At 46.8% G+C, this 22,555-nt stretch overlaps 1 protein-coding gene across 2 annotated transcripts in view; it reads left to right on the top strand.

The window, feature by feature from the left end:
• The first annotated feature begins 358 nt into the window (after nucleotides 1-358).
• Nucleotides 359-22,555, top strand: part of sacs (sacsin molecular chaperone) — a 159,717-nt gene continuing 137,520 nt past the window's right edge. The window contains exon 1 of one of the 2 annotated variants that reach the window (XM_085999194.1): nucleotides 359-637. The gene's annotated coding sequence lies outside the window, so the exon portion shown is untranslated. Of the gene's footprint in view, nucleotides 642-22,555 lie in introns of both variants that reach the window. The other variant, XM_085999195.1, reaches the window with a different exon arrangement.

Raw genomic sequence — 22,555 nt, 5'->3', positions numbered from 1 at the left:
TTCGCCATCCACATCATACCAATGGAAAGTTTACCTTTTAACTATGAATGTAACATAGTAATGCATGATAACCAATGAACAATTGCAATCATAATTCAAAATTATGACTAACAAGAAATGTGCACAGATAAATTAGAGTTGAGCAGGTAGGAAGTGTCTCGTCACGATGCCCTCCAGGCATCAAGATTGTGGGCAGGCTTGATGGACCAGATGGTCTTTTCCTGCCCGTCATTTTCACATGTTCGTAAAAATAGTTGGCCCCCTAATTGTCAGGCGCAACAGATTGCATTCTCCAGCAACTTCTGCAATGTTTTTGACAGTCTCAGACACAAAGGTCATTGACCCTTTCAATGAGCTGGACGCCTGCGCAGTGCAGTACGGTGTGTTGGTGAAGGCGGTGCCGCTGCACTGGACCTGCGGCGATGTGTCTGGAGCCGCGGTTGCGGCACTCTCAGCAAGCCTTGTATCTATTGATTTCATTTCAAAAAAGCGCACCATGTCGTCGAGAACTGCCACAGTACCGGTTCCCCCCTCCAACCTTCAGCTGCGCAGGTCTGCACTGAATCATCACTTCATTGTTAGAGATTAAAGGAAGCCATTTACAGATATCACAAAGAGAGACCTTGGAGCTAACGGTGTAAGTATGTTATCTTTAAACGCAGTCCACTGAATGAATGTGCCGCATAACAGAACTGATATTTGTGTTTTAGACGACGAGAGTGTCCACTGGCACAATTGGTAAAATGAACCAGCACCGGGGATCTAACGCGGATTTGGTAACCTCAGTGCACTCCCAGCAAGTGCACCGAGACCAGCCCAGCGAGGCAGCCTTCATTGTCTCCTCCTCCTCGTAGGCTGCAGTGCCTCTCGCCCCATCAGCATGGCCTCAAACTGGATTATTGTTCAGGGTCCTCCAGACGGTACCTCAGGGGGCCCCTTGCCCTCTGATGACAGTTCGTGTTTTAATGCGCAGTAACAAACTGCAGTTACCCTCGATCAAAGCTCTGACATCGATGTGGTGCAGTACGGTTGAGGCACGGAAGTAAACACTGTCTGATAGAAGGTGCACCGATTGAGACCATTCAGTTAGTATAAAGGTAACAGGTTCGCATTCTCTCTTCGAATCGTAATTATCTATTTTGTTCCAGTTTTAATTAAAAAACGAAACAATAAATAAAACACACCAACTTATTGTGAGTGGAGGGTTCAGTGTTTGATGACCAAGTGTGAAATTGTCAGATTATTAAACCAATTAAGTAAAACCTTTACCAATGGCAAGTATTTCATTTAATGATTTGACGCAAAAATAAGATGCAGTTTCCTTGTTTCGTACAATCTGAAAATTGTAACTTGTTATTAAGTGGAACACAGAAACTGCAATTAAAGATTAAAACTACCTCTGACTTTACTAATTACTCTATTTCTATGACACCTTTACAGTATGGAAAATTATTTATCAAGTATTTGAAATGAATGGCCTGTTGAAATATTATTTTTGGAATATTGCTGCTAATTATAGCACAAAACAAAACTGTAATGCCATCCACACAGTGTTCAGTAAATATAAAATCCTGTGTTATCTAACAGCTGTTGTTGGGCTACTCTAAAGGGGTTAACATTAAAGCCCCTTCCTGGACTAATTTGCCAGTCTGGAATTACAATGCCTGGCGTTGCTTCAAATGCCAGGGGATTTGGAGGTTGTTTGCTTGAAAACTTGAGCTCAAAATCTAATTAAAGAAAGCCAGGAACACCCAGTGTGCAGAGTCATCAAGTGGAGGAAAATGAAGACTGTGTACAGTTGGTGATAAACTTTGTAAAAGAGCAGCAGGTGAATTAAACTGTGAATTATTCCATTTTCACACTTTGATTAAACAGTTATAATTTTGAGTAGTTTTTGATTGCTGAGACATTTTAACAATGATTGTATGACATACACGGTGTGGTCCTGTTACTGGTTGAACAGAACAAAAAGACCTGTTGCTGAGGTGTAAATCAAAAGGCCCCAGTCAATTTGGAGGGGATCCTGATAGGTATATTTTTCTCTGGGGTGTTAACTTTCTGAAAAACAGCAGATGTTGGTAAACGTTAGCTAGACATGTCAACAGGAAAGCAGTTATCTGATATTGCCACTGGTTTGTGCCTTGGGGTAAAATCTTACAAAAATAATAGGTTATAAATGATAATTGAATTCTGAACTCTCATTAAGGAGTGGGGGATGCTAGTCATATGAAGGAAATAGAAAATTAGGGAGTATAAGCACGGGTAGTACTTTGACTCTCGACTCCTGGTGGTGGCTCTGACACGACTTCTTCTGGCAGCCCCCGATCTGACACCAGGTATGTAATTATCTGTCTACTTCACAACTGCACCTTTGTGCCAGTTACACTTGCTTAATTGAACAAGTAAGGGGAGTCTCTGCAATTATTACAGCTTCCAGTTTGGATATGTATGCAAAGAGACAGTGGCAGCATGGATACGAAATTGGCTAAGTGACAGGAAACATGGAGTAGTGGTGAACGGTTGTTTATCAGACTGGAGGAAGGTATACAGTGGTGTTCCCCAGGGGACAGTTCTGGGACCACTGCTTTTCTTGATATAAATGACTTGGATGTGGGTGTACAGGGCACAATTTCAAAATTTGCAGATGACACAAAACTTGGAAGTATAGTGAACAAATGAGGAGGATAGTGATGGACTTCAAGAGGACATAGACGGACTGGTGGAATGGGCGGACACGTGGCAGATGAAATTTAACACAGAAAAGTGCAAAGTGATACATTTTGGTAGAAAGAATGAGGAGAGGCAATATAAACCAAAGGGTACAATCCTAAAGGGGGTGCATGAACAGAGGGACCTGAGGGTACATGTGCACAAATCGCTGAAAGTGGCAGGGCAGGTGGAGAAAGCAGTTAAAAAAGTTTATGGGATCCTGGGCTTCATGAATAGCGGTATAGAGTACAAAAGCGTGGAAATTATGATGAACCTGTATAAAACACTGGTTCGGCCTCCACTGGAGTATTTTGCCCAATTCTGGGCACCGCACTTTAGGAAGGATGTGAAAGCCTTAGAGAGGGTGCAGAAAAGATTTACGAGAATTATTCCAGGGATGAGGGACTTCAGTTACGTGGATAGACTGGAGTAGCTGGGGTTGTTTACCTTGGAGCAGAGAAGATTGAGAGGAGATTTGATAGAGGTGTTCAAAATCATGAGGGGTCTGGACAGAGTAGATAGAGAGAAACTGTTCCCATTGGCAGAAGGGTCGAGAACCAGAGGACACAGATTTAAGGTGATTGGCAGAAGAACCAAAGGCGATGTAAGAAAAAACTTTTTTATGCAGCGAGTGGTTAGGGTCTGGTATGCACTGCCTGAAAAGGTGGTGGAGGCAGATTCACTCACCAGCTTTCAAACGGGAGTTGGATAAGCACCTGAGAGAATTTTTTTTTGCAGGGCTACAGGGAAATGGCGGTGGAGTGGGACTTGCTGAAGTGCTCTTGCAGAGAGCTGGCAAGGGCTCGACGGGCCGAATGGCCGCCTTCCGTGCTGTAATCATTCTATGATTCTATGAACAGGAGTTCCTAGAAAACATATAAAACTCTTATATCGTCAAAACTGTTGTCTACTGGAAACAAAAATCAGATGTAGCCATACCAACAATTACTGCTGGGCTAATGCCTGTTCATGTAGATGGCCATATAGGTAAGCCTTGCATCTGGAGTGAGAATTTGTAAAATTTATGCATCTATGTTGGTCTGAATCTCTATACAAAAGGTGAATATTCACACGATAACTACACTGGGGTAGATTTTCAACTTGCTGGTGTTGTGGATTAGCCGCCCATTACAGAAACCGCCTGCTTTTCATTTCTATTGATGTCTGGAGTGATGCATTGTATATAAAGAACTGCATATTCCAGTTCACCTATTATTTCAAAAATAACATGAAGTATGGACAAGAATTAATACAAATAAAATAATACTCTGCATGGCCAATTATGCAGGCCCATAAGTGGGCATTTTAACTTGGAGGAGATTTCGGGTGTGCAGGCAGAGGGGTGAGCACATTTCCCCCTGGACCCCGGCAGGGTTGGCGACTTTAATTTCCGGGTCTCATCAGCATTCAACCGGTCAGCTGCCTGCCCAAAATGGGCAGGAAGCGGTAGTTGGCCAGTGGGCAGGAGCGGATGTTCAGGCGGCAGGAGGTTGTTGGCTGGCACCAGAAGAAGGTTTGCCGACAAGAAGGTAAGTCACGGGGAGAGGGCTTTAGGAGGGTCTAGTGGGAGTGAAGGGGGGAGCCTGGGGCAGGGGAGGCCTAAACTCACCTTGATGGGCCTGGAAGAGCACTCCTGCTTCTCCTGGCCCCACAAGGAAAGCTAAAGAAAAGTTATCTTAAACAGCTTCTTCGGGACCCAATCCTCTTCCCACTGTCTTCACCTGGCAAGAAAGCCGCAATGGCTTCCCCGCTCAGGCTAGAGTTAAAATTGCAGTCGGAGTTCAATTATGTAATCGTATCCTGATTTGCATATTTAAAGAAATGACCCCGCTGGCTTCAATTGTGTTGGTACCTTTGCTGCCTGCTAAGAAAAACAGGTTAAAATTGAAGACGGTGGGATCCAAGTGGGATGTTGGCGGGTAAGTTACTCGGTTGATTGTAACTGTCCACCCACCAGTTTCTGCTGGGCGGGTAGGGTTAAAATCGCCCCTATAGTGTCTAAACCTGAAATGTTTAACAATTGTCCTCCTGATATGCATTTCTATACATGGCCTTCATCTCCATGTGAAGACAGGAGGGTCTTTCTCACTCATGAAAATCCATTCACTCGTTTCTTGGTGTGAATATTCTTAGAAAATATTTAGCAAACATTTAAATGCATCTCCATTCTTGTCCTTCATCTCCTCCATTTCTGCTGATATGCATTTCTAACCATGACCACCGTCTTCATATGAAGACAGGAGAGCCATTTGTCATTCTTAAAAACTGATTCATTCATTTCCCACAAGGGAGTTCCTGATGAAGAAGGACCTTTAGTCCATTTAGTTTCATCCTTCCACAATATGAACCCGACTGTCTTCCTCTTCCATCTAGCTGTTTGTTAAATGGGTCCAGTGTCCTGGATTGGACCACCCTTCCTAGTAATCCCTTCCAGTAGTTGCAATGTCCTAAACCTGTTCTTTATGAGGCTGAGCCTATGCCTTTGGTCTCGCTGTGCTGGCCTATCTAAATGTCTCATTAATATGTGCAAATCAGGGTCAAATTAAGCAGTTAAGACCCTGGCACCATTTTTGTCTCAACCCACCCACAAACCATGGGCGGTACAAGTAGGAAAGTGGCCATTTCCAGCAATAGAGTTCCTTACCTGCAGTAACGGAAAGCTGAAAGCAGGTCTGGCACTCATTTTTACTGCAATTGCTTGTGTGTTTTAAACATTAAAATCTTCCAATATTTGATCTGCTTGCTGTTGTAGGCACTGTGAAAATTTTCACTGCCACTACAAACCTCTGCTCCCTTCTGATGCTTTTACCGCTCCCCTTTAAGGTGTTGCTGCAGGCCAATCAAGATCAGCCGCTCTGCTGGGTTTCCCACCCTCCCAATCGGCAAGCTTCTTGTAAGGAGCACGATTAATGCTGGCATTTCACCAATTCAGTTCTAATGAGGCCCAACCACGAAAATCTACCCACTGCTTGAGATGGCTTCAAATAATTTAACTTTGCACCTTTACAGCCAGCAGAGGGAGGAACTTTTCATCCATTTGTCTAGGGCTGGAGGCAAACTTGGGCCATGGAGGTGAAAGAGTAGTATGCTGCCCTATTATGCCATCCATTTTATTGTTCAGTCCTTATTATCTCCTCCTACTTAATTTTTCCAAGTCTTTCCTATCTTTATTGTTACCAGAGCCTTGCCATTTGGTTCATGTTGGTGCTGTTGTCATATTTTGGATTGTCCTGAGGGCTCCCTATTTAAGTGGTCAGCTGGTACAACAGAAATGGAGTATTTTTGTCCATCGTTTATAGGTTTACTCTCTGTAATGTGTTTCGCTTAAGAACTGGATGGCTGATTTTCCTCTGAAGTTACATTGACTGCTACGCCTGAAATTTCCTGCTGGAAGTGACATTGGGTGTTCAATACTTCTGCCCAAATATGGATGGGTGTCTTACAATGACGTGCAAATACATCTTGTAGTGTATTTTCTGTCATTTGGATCATGATATGTGGGGAAGGGGGAGCAGGGTTTAAATGGTGGCACAGATTTGCAGGCCCTATGCCTGTCAGAAGTTAGTCAAGGAAATGCTTCATTTTGATACTGGTAGATCATGTGTCTAGGTACCTGGACTCTCGTGTCAGTGGATGTGAATATTGGGGTTGATGCATTATTGGAAATGTTCATTTGAGTTGGGGTCATGGAAGATATTTTGCCGGATCGAGGGGCCAGTTTGAAGTCGCAGATAGTTTCACAATTGTGGTAACAGTGTCAAGTATAACAGGTTTGATTTCTACGATCCGCAGATGAACAAGGTTTAAACTGAACAAGGTTTAAACTGATGTGAAGTGTGTGGTCCTTTAACATAAATCAAAGAAGCATGGTTGGGGCCGATCACTGATGAACATAGAAATGTTGTTCAAATTGTGTTCAAATTGATGGATTAAATGGCCAGGTTAGCCGAGCACATGCAGGAGAATCTTGAACATACGCAGCAAGAAAAGCTGGTGTGACCACAACACTGGGCATCAGGTAGGCCAGATGGTGCTAGTTCTTCTGCCAGTGAGGTTTGTCAAATTACAGATCACCTGGGTATTTCCATACATACTGGTGGGAAAATGTAGAGGTGGAATTTTACATCGATGAGCTCTCCGTTTTTTGCACTGAGCCCATCCTGAACATGCATGCTAAAAGCTTATCTTGCCTGTGAGGAGATGAGCACATGTGTCATGGGTACCCTGGAGGATGCTAGCATTGGCTGAAACGGGTTGGTTGATTGGTAAAATTACTCTAGCAGCTCCGATATCTCCCACATGGAAACAGCAAATCACTGTTCTCGAGCAAGCCAGTCTCTGCAAAGCGGTTTGTGCATGAGGTAAACACAGGCAGCTGAAGTTTGATCTGCCAATATGCCCACCCTATGTCACACAGCATGAGAGGATATAAAGGGGACGTGCAGGAGATGTTAGATCTGGGAATTATACGGCCATGCCAGAGCCCATAGCCATCACTGATGGTACTGGTCTCTAAGTTTTATAAGACCAGGCACTACATGATTCTATGTAGATCCCTAGAAACTAAATGACCTGACAGAAGCTGATATGCACCCATTCCTTGCACCGAGGAGTTTGAGATGTTCCAAATGCTTTAAAAACAAGCTGCAGAATTAATTTTTCAGGTAAATTTTCACAGTTGTAATCAATTGCTCAATTTTTAGTTCAGAGACAATGTAAGTCAAAGATAGATAGCCAGGAGATAGAGAAAGTAATCATCGGTGCCTCATTTTGTTAATAAAAAATGCTTTATAAATAGATATTTTAAAATTTGTGGGTGGGTTAAGACAATAAAATATTTATGTTAATAGAATATTTTATTTTGTTTAGTATCTTTCCTCTTGCTGCAAAATTATTCCTGAGCTTTTGCCCGAACAAAAAGCAAACTAAAATTGAATTCTGAAAGATTTTCGGGTAAATTTTTCAAAAGGATATAAAGGCTATTATGGACAAGTTTGTTTTGTTTATACTTTTAGAATTAAAACACTCTAATGAAGCAATTGAGGGGGTTAGGAAAAACAGGCGAGGGAATTTTGGAACCTTTATGAGAAAAATCATTTTATGTGAAAACTATTATTGACCCTTTCTGTAATGTTACCAAAGTTGAGGACCCCGACATCAGTTCTTCCAAACCCCAGTGCTCACCCCTCTCCTAATACTGTGAAATGCCAAGACTTCCCTAGTGCCGCTGAACTCCATGGCCCCTCTTCCCTCTCTCCCAATGCTGCTAAATGCTAGGGCCTAGAAATTCAGTTGTTAGCACCAGCCGCTAGCGCCTTGGGAGGAGGAGAAGTGGGGCGCTAAGCGGCTAGCGCCCGGGCGCGGCGCGATCTGCGCCTCACGCAAACGTCACTCAAGATTTAGCGGCGGTGCAAAACCGCAGCGCCCGCTCAGCTGCGCGCGCAGATCCTGACGTCATTTCATGGTGCAACGCCCTTGGTGCGCCCCAATCCGGAACTTCAGTGGCGCCCCCCTTCTGTGCGCCTGGTGCCCCCAGCAACTGGTAGAGGGGAACGGTTCCCAGTCGCTGCGGGGCGCGGGGGGTGCTATTTAAAGGGGACTCCTCCTGCATTATGTGGCAGCCATTTTGTGGCAATCCTGTGTGAGAGACAGATATTTGGAGAGAGACAAAGGGAGAGAGCTTTCTGCTTTGACTCAGCACTCGCACAGGTACTTCTGGCTTCAGGCCAGAGCTTTGCCCTTGGATTTAACTTTCAGTGCCATAGCCTTGAGCTGCCACATATAATGGGGGCTGCAATGGGTGGAAACGTTGGCTTTCTGTATTGCATTCAAAGGGCTCAGAGATGCCGTGAGAGAGTGCCAGTCATGGCCAGACGGAGAAGGGCCAACAGGCGTCGGCACAGGAGGCCTTACCCACCCAGGGTATACCGCCAGCAGTTCTCATATCTGAACATGTCTGAGGAGCAGTGTGTTCGGAGGCTGCGATTCAGAAGGGAGGTGGTCACTGAGATCTGCCACCTGCTTCGCAGAGATCTGCAGCCACAGCTGAGGAGCAGGACGTCTCTGTCGGTGGCAGTGAAGGTGACGGTGGCTCTCAACTTCTACGCCACCGGCTCCTTCCAATCCGCTACTGGGGACATTGCCAACATCTCCCAGTTTGCGGTACATTGCTGCATCCGCCAGGTGACCAATGCCCTTTTCAGAAGGAGACGTCAGTACATCTCCTTCCCCATGACTCTGGACAAGCAGCAAGAGCGTGCAATGGGATTTGGAAGAATAGCGGGCTTCCCCATGGTTCAGGGCGCCATTGACTGCACGCATGTGGCTTTGCGGGCACCTCTAGAGAATGCCGAGGATTACCGCAACTGGAAGGGCTACCATTCGCTCAATGTCCAGTTGGTGTGTGACCACAGGCAGCTCGTACTAGCTGTCAATGCCCGCTTTCCAGGCAGCAGCCACGATGCCTTCATCCTGCGCCAGACTTCTGTGGCAGACATTTTCGAAGCCCTGGCTCACCCAGGAGGATGGCTTCTTGGGGACAAGGGCTATCCTTTGCACCTGGCTGATGACCCCGCTCCGTGCGCCCAGCACCCCTGCTGAAGAGCGATACAATGACAGCCATCAAGCTACCAGGAACATCATTGAGCACACAATCGGCATGCTGAAGCAATGGTTCCGCTGTCTGGACCATTCTGGAGGAGCCCTACAGTACTCGCCTGAGCGAGTCTCCCATTTGGTTGTAGCGTGCTGCATGCTGCACAACTTGGCTATCCTCAGGACTCAGCCACTGCCAGCAGACATTGGAGGACCACCAGAGGAGGAGGAGGAGGAGCACCAAGACAGGCGGGAGGCACAAAGTGCAAGGGCCGTCCGTCGACGGCTTATTGCAACTCGGTTCTAGGCCCCCTCTCAGGGAATGGCTTGTGCCAATGAAAGAACAGAATGGAGCCGCTCCGCAAACCCTTAGCCGGTCAAAGCAACAAATAGTTCAAAGTGCAAACATGGACAATGTGAATAAAGAACATTTTTTATTGTGCAAACTCTGTGCCCTTCCCGCATGACAAACTAATTCAGATAAACCCCCCAAAAAACAGCCAGAGACATAACTGGCTCTCACAACCTTGAGAAATGAAAAAAACAGTTAAAGAAAAATGACCATGATCCTCGGCCCTCATATAAAAAACAAACGCAACATTCTCGGCCCTCATATAAAAAACTCACACAACATTCTCGGCCCTCATATAAAAAACTCACACAACATTCTCGGCCCTCATATAAAAAACAAACACAACATTCCCGGCCCTCATATGTAAAGAAAACATTCTCGGCCTTCATATATAAACACAACATTTGGCCACACCTTCTACTTTTTCCCCTGCGAGGGTGATCCGCCTCGCTTCCGCGAATGGCCCCTTCCTGCCCTGCAGCTCCTCCTCAATGGGACCCCAGTGGCTGCAGCAAGGCTGGGGGAAGGCTGCTGAGGGTCAGATGGTGAGATGGCAGATGCCCTTGGGGGACGGCCTGGACCAGCTCTGGGCCTGGAGGGCCCAGCTGCTGACTGCTCCAACTCTGCTTGGGCGGCAGCAGTCTGTCCTACGGGTGGTGGCAGCTGCAGTGGAGGAGTGACAGTGTTGGCTGCAGGAATGCTGCCAACCTGACAGAGCACAGGCACTCCCTGGTCGGCTGATACACTGGCACTCGCATGGGCCAGCACTGCAGCATGTGCAGCAATCTGCTGAAACAGACTGCTGGGCTGCTGCGGCGCGACGAGGGCCCCGGCGATGCCTGGCCGATCCAGCGAGGGTGGCAGCAGTTAGTGCGCGTGTGGCCCTGATCTGTGTCTGCATCAGACCAGCCAGTGAATGCACGGCATGACTGAACACTTGGCTGGAAGCCGCCTGTGATGCAGCGAAGTCCTGCTGACTCCTAGCCTGTGCTGCCGCGAAGTCCTGCAGACTCCTGGCCTGTGCTGCCCCGAATTCCTGAACACTCCTTGCCAGTGACTCTATGGAGTCAGGCATCCTTGCCTCTGCAGCCATGAGCTCAGTGTGCCTGCGATCAGCCTGGGCGCCCATTTCACCAAGGAGCCGCACCTCCTCTGCGCTTACCGTAGCAGGACTGGAGGCAGCACTGTCCCTCTGGGGAGAAGGCCGCTGAGCTTCCCCACCCCTCCCACGTTGCTGCAGCCCGCTGGGCCCCAGAGCTTCACTCTCCTCAGACCCTTCCCCCCTGCTCCCCTCCAGGGAAGACGTGTCCCCATCATGGCCATGGGCTGCCTCGGCTGAGGGTGGCACTGATGGGCCAGCTTCCTCTTCCTCCTCCTCGAATTCAGAATCACTCAGTGGCAGCTTGAGGGCCCGCCTCCTCACCTGGCGAATCAGCATCTGAAAGCAGGGAGGCACAAGAGTTGCTTTAAGTGAGGACAGGGCGGTAGCGAGGGAGGCATGAGTGCTGCTATGCACTGCATTGGTTCGATAGTGGCAAAGGATGCTGGTGTGAGGCACAAGTGGAAAGAGAGAGGTCAAAAAGGTGATGACCTTACCATTGCTGTCCAGAACAGGGTCGGCATCTCCACTGGCGATGGGGCCAATCAGCCGGCCTGCCATAATGCGCTCCACTCGCTGCTCCAGGTCGCTGAACTCTTTCAGGTCAGGACGGCCTCCCCCGGTCCGTAGCTGCTGCCTGCGATTGTGGGCCAGCTTGCCCTGCAAGAGAAAGGACGGCCTCTAAGTACAGTGTCAAGCCCTGATCTTGCCTGCACTACCTCCCATGGTGGAATAGCCCTGACAGTGTCAAGCCCTGATCTTGCCTGCACTGCCTCCCATGGTGGAATAGCCCTGACAGTGCCAAGCCCTGATCTTGCCTGCACTGCCTCCCATGGTGGAATAGCCCTGACAGTGCCAAGCCCTCATCTTGCTTGCACTACCTCCCATGGTGGAATAACCCTGACAGTGTGTAAAGTGCTGAATGTGCAAGTGATTTTCATGAGAGTCCCATAGCTGTTGGATGAGGGCTGGGCATTGGGGCTTTCAGGTCCCTTTGGCCAGAAACTGAGGTGCACATGCAGGGATGAAGAGGATAGTGGAAAGGGTACTCGCCCTGACAACCCGAGTGAGGTCGTTGAAACTTTTTTCTGCATTGCACTGGAGTCCTGGCAACCATGCTGTTGGTGGTCACCCTGTTTGCCACCTCCCTGCAGGCTTTTTGATACTCGCTGGGCAGCGGCCTCCTCCCACCGTCAGGGAAGAGGACAGGTCGCCTGCGCCAACCATTAGCTTCAGGGCACCCTCGCTGAAGCGTTGCGCTCGCTCCCTAGCCTGCTCCATTGTCCTGGGCGTTGAACTGTTGAAGCAGCAATGGTCAGGCCTTGCTTCAGGGCTGCAGTGTGCAGGGCGTGGCAGCCAAACAAATCGAGCCTCCCCCTTTAAGAGCTGACCGGCGCCAGCATGTCTGCCTTCAAGCAGCAACTCGCTGCACCTGCGCTGCGCCCGCCCTCGGTGTTAGCATTTTGGCTCGCCGGCTTAGCGCCTTATGATAGTTGTGCACCGCCTGCTTTAGCGCAGCAGCAACCTCTTGGGGCGATGCAACTCAATTTCGGCGAAGGTGGCGCAATGTTGCGCTGGTCGCTAAATTTAGCAGCGCCCCAAACGTGGCGATACTGAATTTCTAGGCCTAGGTATCTACCTCCAGCCCAGTACATGGTGTGCACCACATATCCGCAGCATAACTAAGACCGCCTATTTCCACCTCCGTAACATCACCAGGCTACGCCCCTGCCTTAGCTCATCCGCTGCTGAAACCCTCATCCATACCTCTAGACTTGATTATTCTAACGCATTCCTGACTGGCCTCCCACATTCTACCCAACATTGAGGTGATCCAAAACTCGGTTGCCCATGCCCTAACTCGCACCAAGTCCCGTTCGCCCATTACCCCTGTGCTCGCTGACCTACATTGGCTCCTGGTTAAGCAGCACCTCGATTTCAAAATTCTCATCCTTGTTTTCAAATCCATCCCTGGCCTCGCCCCTCCCTATCTCTGTAATCTCCTTCAGCTCCACAACCCTCTGAGATATCTGCGCTCCTCTATTTCTGCCCTCTTGAGCATCCCTGATTATAATCGCTCAACCATTGGTGGCCGTGCCTTCTGTTGCCCAGGCCCTAAGCTCTGGAATTCCCTGCCTAAACCTCTCCGCCTCTCTACCTCTCTTTCCTCCTTTTAAGACGCTCCTTAAAACCTACCCCTCTGACCAAGCTTTTGGTCACCTCCTTATGTGGCTCAGTGTCAAATTTTTTGTCTTATAATACTCCTGTGAAGCGCCTTGGGACGTTTTACTACGTTAAATGCGCCATATAAATACAAGTTGTTGTATCATTTTGCAGTGCATCATAGGCTTAAAAAAAGACGAGATAAAATTGAGTGCATATATTGAGAACCTGTAACAGCAATAATAATAATATTCAGGGTTTACAGTTTAAACAGAAAAATTATCAAAATTCCAGAGTTCAATCTCAAAATACTGGCAAAAATACTAGAATACCACTGTAAATCAGTGGCACTGATAACGCATTGTAGCTCCAAAATTACTAATTTTTACTGAATTTCTTGGGTGCTATTTCAGTGCAATGGCATACTCAATAATGGATTCTGGGTTGGGGCCCATTTCTGTCTGGAGCCAAAATCACAGAAGATACATTCGCAATGCACTGTGTTAATTTGGAATGATATTAATGAGGTGTGTCACCTGTCGCAATGTAGTTGCTTACTCTGGCCACTGGTGCTGTGGAGCAGTTTTCAAAATCTCTGAAGTCTCTGAAAACCGACAGCTAATTTCCCCAATTTTTAGACATCTTTTCCATGCTCTAGTGTTTGAAACACAATTTAAAATGGGGCACCAAGGACCTACTAGCCAGTTTTCAGGTCCCCATATCATCATCTGCACTTTTCAGGCTTGTATCCTGCACATTACAAACCTTAACCCCATGATCCTTGATCCAACCGTGACCTCTGACTCCACTGTGGCCCATTCCTGACCTTTGACTTCACTATGACCCCTGATGCCTGTGTCCTCTCATTCACCACAAAATTATACTCCCAAAATCATCCCCATCCCCCCAATTTAGCTGCACCCCTCCTTTTCTCTGGGAGCTTTCCTTCTTGCAATCGTTCTAACTAATGACCAATCCATTATGGAATCATTAAATTACAGAGAATGTTTGGGAGGACTTGCACTTATTACACAATAAAAATATATATTTCAACTGCTTAAGTACCGTAGCAAACTAAATGACTCTTTTTTATGATAAAGAGTCTTTAGTTTTTTTTAACTTGCCTTTATAGTCAGCAAATACATGATAATTGCACATACTGATCTGAAAAGTAAACTGGCAGTGAAAATGGAGGAAGTGGCCACAGACACAGGAAGCAGCAATGACAAGGATAGGAGCGGGTTTTAATTCAATGATGCCCACTGCTCTGATCATTTATTGATTGGTTGATATGCCTGCTATTCTATGAACTTATTCATTTACTGTTGCCCACTTCGCTTAATTGAATTTTAGTCCACTGGAACGGCCATAAGCTGGGCCAGGGTCTAGATATGCTACGTCCTGGCCTTGCACTGAAGCTCCCAATAGGCCTTGTGGCGGTGGAGTTCTGCTGCCCTGACAAGGGCATTGATGTAATCGAGGCAGGAACTCGCAAAGTTGGGAGTTCTTGCATCCCGGCCCTCAGTTGGCACCCAGTCTCAGCAGGCGCTCTTTTCTGACAGTTGGTTGAAGTAGGACCACCGAAGATAGGGGAGGGGAGGGATTTTTTTCAAGTATTCCAAGTGGCTCCTTGGCACAGGGACACAGATGGTTTCCTCTTCCGTTGGGTGGGGTTGGGTGTCCCCATCTCTTCTGCCCCCTCCCCATACCAACAAACTTCAAACAGCATTTCCTGCCTCTTCAGTTTGGGGTTCCCCAGATCTGCCATAACCAGCCAAAGGCCTATTCCTCATGGCCCCTTCTCCTGTCCCTATGACGTTTGGTAGAGGCACATCCCAGCAATTATGCCACTTAATGCCCCCTACATAATTTCAATCCCATTGTGATGGAAAATTGCTTTTGATAAGCATAAAGGTTTTTTCATGTTACTTATTTTCCGTTGGTGTTTAATTCTTTGGGTACTGGCTAATAGATTTGCGTAAAATACATTTAAAACTTTTTCAACACTGTTGTTAATCTGATTCCGTTAAAATAGTGAAAAAAAATAATTCCACACAACTGCGCTACCTAGTGCATTAGCAAAAGAAATGAAACTGCCTGGTCTTAAGTGGAGCATGGCGATTGAGAGAGAGAGAGAGCACGAGAGAGGGGGACAGAGGGAGCTGTTGTGTACAAACACTTGTATGTTAAAATAAAGCCATAAAATACAAGGCCAACAATTTTTAAAAATGTAATTTCCTTTGTTGTATTTATTTTCAGAGGCACTGCATAGATTTTGGATCATACTTTTTTTTTGTATTTTGGTAATTGACTGCACGGTGGTTTATTCTTCCTTACTGTTATCAACGAGATTACTGTGTCCTAATGATGGAGGTTATTGACAGGATTGTTGAGGATTCAGTAACACAATCCATGGCTACATTTATAGTCAGAGCTCTGGTGTACACAATGGCTGCTCATTGCAAAAACTGCACTTTAGCTGCATACATGTCTAATTAATTTATGTGTTCACCAATGACCTCAGGCAGCAGTAATGTATCTACTGCACAGCATAGTGCAGTTCTCCTGTGGGACTAGGCTACTCAGCAATTACATCATTGCTACACACCACTCTTAACCATTTGTACACTGAATCCTTTTGCAAACATGAGCTTTTTCTTTCCTCTGACATCTACGAGGTCTAATTTTCTGCATTTCAATGGATTTAGCTAGCTTGAAAGTCTTTTACCTCGGGTGTCTGTTGAGCTGTATTTTTACTATTTAATGTGGAACAAAGGAAATTGATGGCTCTCACTGTGAACTGTATTCTATTCATTCACGTATACAACATAAACCAGTTTGTTGGTTTACAGTCCTGTCTCGTCTCGCTAGAGTGTTCTTCAGTCCACCTGTCAAGATTTGGATAATGCCTGTTGCGGCTCATGCGCGATCACGGTAGCCAGTACACATAACAAGGGGTAAATGTTGTGCCCCCTAGTCTGATATTGTCCAACTAGACACTGGGCAGTAAAGCTGCACGCCGGATCATAGGGGACGCAAAATCTGCTTACTGGTGATGCAGTATCTGAGAGAATACGTAGCACAAAACCTGAAAATTTCTAATGAAGACATCAGAGCCAGTCATATCTTCATTTGATGTCCATCGATGCACACTTTTCAGCAAGAGTCACCAGATAATGGTACAAATTGGAACTCTGGCGGATTTCCCACTCCCCACCCGCCCACTGAGACCAGTCACAACCTTCCCCCTCAGCTGCTGTCGCCTTGACTGTATCAGCCAGTTAAGCGTGACGAGAGGATACGAACCTGGCAGCTACTTCATCAGTATCATTCAGTATTGCACAAAAAGGTACATTGAACCATCAGGGTAATTCTTCCTTAGCCTGCTAATACTGAGGAATTTAAATAGAATTTGGGAAACACATAGGGCTGGATTTTCTTAGCCCTGAGGAGGCGGGCATGGAGGCGGGACAGCCGGTAAAGTAGCAGAAAGTGGGGGCGGATGGCAAACCCGCCCCCATCCAGCCTCCGTGCCCTTTTGCCAGGAGGCGGGAAGATGTGCTGCTTCAGGTCCTGTCTCCTGGAGGCGGGAAAGGGATTAAATCCTTTTAGCTGCCTGTCAACCCCATTGGGTTGGAGGAGATGTGAAGGAGGTCTGCGGGGGTCGGAGGCACCTGAAAGTAAGATGTAGAGGTGAGTGATGGGTGCAAGTGTGCAGTGGTAAGTATGGAAGGTGAGTGTTAAGTGTTAAATGTTCACTTGTTTTCTGCCTACAGCCTTCATCCACCCTGGATCGGAGGCCCGACATCATCTTTGTCGATTTCACAGACTGGCTGTTGGATCCTCCGACGTTGACGTGCTCTGTCAGTGACTTCCCCCCTGATTGACCTGCTGAGCCCGCAGGGTGGGCTTAACAAGGTCAATCAGGGGAAAATCATGCTGCTTGGCCAGAAGATGATGGAGGCAGGACATTGACCTGGAGAGCAGCAGTCCCGCCTCCAACTCGTCTCCATTGAGAAAATCCAGCCAATAGAGGCAGATAGCATCATAAGACACAGGATATACTAATCTTAAGTTTTTTGACAGGAAAGGTGCAGTAGTTTGTACACAAGTTAAAATGTATAATTAACTGGTATACTGTTGGTCCTTGGGTCACAGAGATGATCCCGAGTATGAAAGAACGGCTCTTGGCTTTGGTCATTATAACATACCTTTTGCTACTTTTTGGTTATTTGGTTACTCACAGCAAAGGTCTTCATTGGCAGTCTGTAACCGCAATTTATCTGTGTTGTTGTAGTGGCCATTTTATTTTGCTGATGTATTAAAACATGTAACCAGATCAACAACAACAACTTGCATTTATATAGCGCCCTTAACATAATAAAACATCCCAAGGTGCTTCACAGGAGCGTTAACAAAAAACAAAATTTGACACCGAGCCATATAAGGAGATGTTAGGGCAGATGACCAAAAGCTTGGTCAAAGAGGTAGGTTTTAAGGAGTGTCTTAAAGGAGAAAAGAGAGGTGGAGAGGTTTAGGGAGGGAATTCCAGAGTTTGGCCTAGGCTACAGAAGGCACGGCCGCCAATGGTGGAGCGATTAAAATCGGGGATGTTCAAGAGACCAGAATTGGTGGAGCGCAGAGATCCCGGCGGATTATAGGGCTGGAGAAGATTAGAGATGGGGAGGGGCGAGGCCATGGAGAGATTTGAAAACAAGGTTGAGCATTTTAAAATCGAGGCGCTGCTTAACCGGGAGCCAATGTAGGTCAGCGAGCACAGGTGTGATGGGTGAACGGGACTTGGTGCGAGTTAGGACACGGGCGGCTGAGTTTTGGATGACCTCAAGTTTACGTAGGGTATAAGGTGGGAGGTCAGCCAGGAGTGTGTTGGAATAGCCATGTCTAGAGGTAAGAAAGGCATGGATGAGGATTTCAGCAGCAGATGAACTGAGGCAGGGGCGTAGCCTGCCAATGTTACGGAGGTGGAAATGGGCGGTCTTAGTTTTGGCGCGGATGTGTGGTCGGAAGCTCATTTCAGGGTCAAATATGACACCAAGTTTGCAAACAGTCTGGTTCAACCTCGTACAGATGCTAGGGAGAGGGATGGATTCGGAGGGAGGGAACGGAGTTTGTGACAGGGACCAAAGATAATAGCTTCGGTCTTCCCAATATTTAGTAGGAGGAATTTTCTGCTCATCCAGTACTGGATGTCTGACAAGCAGTCTGACAATTTAGAGACTGTGGAGGGGTTGGGAGAAGTGGTAGTGAGGTAGAGCTGGGTTTCATCAGCATACATGTGGAAACTGGCACTGTGTTTTTGGATGATGTCGCCGAGGGGCAGCATGTAGATGAGAAATAGGAGGGGCCAAGGATAGATCCTTGGGGGACACCAGAGGTAACGATGCGGGAGCTGGAAGAGAAGCCATTGCAGGTGATTCTCTGGTTACAATTAGATCGATAAGAATGGAACCAGGCGAGTGCAGTCCCACCCAGCTGGACGATGGCGTAGACGCATTGGAGGAGGATGGAGAATATTCAGATGAGATATTAATCGAACAGATCTGCCCTCACAGACAGATCCTTTGGCACTATTCAAAGAAGAGCAGGGGAGTTCCCTGAGTGTCCTGGACAACATTTATCCCTCATTGCTTATGGGACCTTGCTGTGTGAAGATTAGCTGCCACGTTTTCCTACATTTACAACAGTGACCATACTTCAAAAGTACTTCATTGGCTGTGAAATGCTTTGGGACATCCTGAGGTCATAAAAGCCATTATATGAATGCAAGTTCATTCTTTTTTGAAAATAAATACTCAAGAAACTATAGTTGTTATTACTAAAAAGTGTCAATTTGGCTCAGTGGTAGGGTAGCACTAAATCAGAAGACTATGGGGTAATTTTCAACTTCACCGCATAGGCAGTAATCTGGCAGAACGGCCATTGCCCGCTCGTGATAGAACTTGTTCCATTTTCAACTCATTGAAATTAATGAGACTTTCCAAATATATTTCACAGCTAGCTGAGAGTTGGGACTTCCGTCCCATCAGACTTGGCTGGATTTAAACCTAGAACTCGGAGGTAGAAGAACACCACTGTACCCTTTTGCACCGCCTAGGCTGGGAATTTCCTCGGAGATGCTCCTGCTCCGGCACTGTAACTTTTCCAGAAGTGCAGTGGGAACCCCATTTACGCACAAATGAAGTTACAATGGCGGAGCGGGAGCAACGGATATTGCTGCAGGAGTTCCTCAGGGCAGTGTCCTAGGCCCAACCATCTTCAGCTGCTTCATCAATGACCTTCCCTTCAACATAAGGTCAGAAATGGGGATGTTTGCTGATGACTGCACAGTGTTCAGCACCATTCACAACTCCTCAGATATTGAAGCAGTCCATGCCTGCATGCAACAAGACCTGGACGACGTTCAGGCTTGGGCTGATAAGTGGCAGGTAACATTTGCGCCACAGAAGTGCCAGGCAATGACTATCTCCAACAAGCGAGAGACTAACCACCTTCCCTTGACAGTCAACGGCATTACCATCGCCGAATCCCCCACCATCAACATACTGGGGGTCACCATTGACCAGAAACTTAACTGGACCAGCCACATAAATACTGTGGCAACAGGAGCAGGTCAGAGGCTGGGTATTCTGCGGAGAGTGTCTCACCTCCTGACTCCCCAAAGCCTTTCCACCATCTACAAGGCACAAGTCAGGAGTGTGATGCAATACTCTCCACTTGCCTGGATGAGTGCAGCTCCAGCAACACTCAAGAAGCTCAACACCATCCAAGACAAAGCAGTCTGCTTGATTGGCACCCCATTCACCACCTTAAACATTCACTCCCTCCACCACCGGCGTACCGTGGCTGCAGTGTGTACCATCTACAAGATGCACTGCAGCAACTCACCAAGGCTTCTTAGCAGCACCTCCCAAACCCGCGACCTCTTCCACCTAGAAGGACAAGGGCAGTAGGCGCATGGGAACACTGCCACCTCCAAGTTCCTCTCCAAGTCACACACCATCCTGACTTAGAAGTATATTGCCGATCCTTCATTGTCGCTGTGTCAAAATCCTGGAACTCCCTACCTAACAGCACTGTGGGAGTACCTTCACCACACGGACTGCAGCGGTTCTAGAAGGCGGCTCACCACCACCTTCTCAAGGGAAATTAGGGCTGGGCAATAAATGCTGGCCTTGCCAGCGATGACCACATCCCATAAAATAAATTTTAAAAAACGCTGAGGAAATTTCCAGCTCTAGAATACTATGTGGTATCCTTAGAGGTTTAGCACATAGGTTTGCACAGATCAATTGTGCCAGACTGTATTGGGCTGGGGGTGGGGGCATTCCAACACACGATTCATTTCATATAGCTGGCATCCTACAGCCTTTCCTAATTGACATTTTGTTAGCTCAACATGAAAAGCGTTAATGTGCTACAACGTTTTTTTGAATGAGTAGAAATGAGTCTATATGATCCTGAAAACAGGCCCATGGCTATTTTTCTGTAAAACAAAGTTATGTCCATGGCTGATAAACTATAGAGTATGCAGCTGTGGCTATATTTTCAAAGTCCTTGGTGGTAGTGATCATGTGCTTATCTCACCATTATTGTGCAGTTAGTTTAAAAGTCAAGCACAATGGCATTCCTTCAGAAATCAGAACAAAGGCACTAAAAATGATTGTGAAACAATTGCGGAGGATGCTGCATAACTGTCTGCATGTGAGACCAACCTTTGAACAGTGGAGCCCTAATGTCTGCATTGGCTAAAGCTGGTGAATTGGGTGGTGCAATGGGTTAGAATAATAGATTCTGTCTAAGGGAAAGAGGTTCAAATTTAATGCAGACTGAAAATGATAGTCTCCACTCTTTTGGCTGTAAGAGTCCTAAAAATATATTTTGGGTGGTTTCAATCCTGTGCCTAGGCACCATAAGTTATACATAGAATATACAGCACAGAAACAGGCCATTCGGACAAACCAGTCCATGTAAACTGTCCATAATTCAATATAAGTTATCAGTTCAGACAGGCATGAGTATGGCTTGGGTTGGAAATTGAATGCACTTAATACACTGGTGTGGTGTTCTTTTGAGGTTGGAGTAGAGTGCAGTGCGCTTCACTTTTTAGTTAACCTGTGCTCTACCTGATCTGGAAGTGATTGGTTGACATGAAGCACAAAAAGTGGAAATTGTTCCTCCTCCAGTTACAACGTTCCCCACCTTAATGATTTCTGGTACCACAGGCACCTGCAGCCCTCCAATATCTCACCCAAGTGACTATTCTTCATTTATGATCCTATACAGTGAGCACCAGCAAAATAAAATCAACATTCAACCACAGAGGCCATCGAGGCTAATCTCAAACCATGTCCGCTTGGCTCCCTTTCCCGTAGGAGTCATTGTACAGTGATAAGGAATGGGAAATCTGGCTGATCTCTTTCCTCCCAGGCCAGTGATGCTGAGGTCAATTGTAGAGCCCCTAATGCTGTCTTGGTTGCGAATCAGCTAACTCCGCACAGATCAGGGGTCAAATCTGAATTATTCTGACCTGTATGGTTCGCTATTATCATTGGTGATGACTTTACCCTCTCAGCTATCGGAAACATTTTCCTTCAGAAGTCTATGAAAGTGGTATTGCCTTCATGAAAATGTGGTTGGCAAACCTTTCGTTCTTTAGAGAGGGAAAAGAGCCATTCAGCATTTTCATCACAAAGAGAGAGAGCGTGCACATGTGATACCATGACATATTTTGATACAATTTCCACAAGTCACTGCTTCTCATAATCACAGAAACAAAAGTTAAGAGGGAAAAAAACATAAAAGGAATGAATTACAGTAAATACTAATTTCAAACAGAGAATGATGTAACATCACCCATCATCGCCCTTGCCTCAGCTTATCTGCTGCTGAAACCCTTATCCTTGCCTTTGTTACCTCTAGACTTGACTATTCCAACACTCCTGGCCGGCCTCCCTAGTTCTACCCTCCATAAACTTGTGGTCATCCAAAACTCTGCTGCCCGTGTCCTTTTTTTAAAATTCATTTTTATGGGATGTGGGCATCGCTGGCAAGGCCAGTATTTATTGCCCATCCCTAATTGCCCTTGAGAAGGTGGTGGTGAACCACCTTCTTGAACCGCTGTAGTCCGTGTGGTGAAGGTACGCCCACAGTTCTGTTAGGTAAGGAGTTCCAGGATTTTGACCCAGCGACGATGAAGGATCAGTGATATACTTCTAAGTCAGGATGGTGTGTGACTTGGAGGGGAACTTGGAGGTGGTGGAGTTCCCATGCGCCTGCTGCCCTTGTCCTAGGTGGTAGAGGTCGCGGGTTTGGGAGGTGCTGCCAAAGAAGCCTTGGCAAGTTGCTGCAGTGCGTCTTGTAGATGGTACACACTGTAGCCACGGTACGCCGGTGGTGGAGGGAGTGAATGTTTAAGGTGGTGGATGGGTTGCCAATCAAGCGGGCTGGTTTGTCCTAGATGGTGTCTAGTTTCTTGAGTGTTGTTGGAGCTGCACTCATCCAGGCAAGTGGAGGGTATTCCACCACACTCCTTACTTGTGCCTTGTAGATGGTGGAAAGGCTTTGGGGAGTCAGGAGGTGAGACACTCTCTGCAGAATACCTAGCCTCTGACCTGCTC

The sequence above is a fragment of the Somniosus microcephalus genome, chromosome 10 (genome assembly GCF_052327205.1).
Source record: "Somniosus microcephalus isolate GS21.2 chromosome 10, FLI_Smic_1.0, whole genome shotgun sequence".
In the NCBI taxonomy this organism is placed as follows: Eukaryota; Metazoa; Chordata; class Chondrichthyes; order Squaliformes; family Somniosidae; genus Somniosus; species Somniosus microcephalus.
Note: the sequence above shows the minus strand (reverse complement) of the source record. Positions and strands in the feature narration are given on the sequence as shown.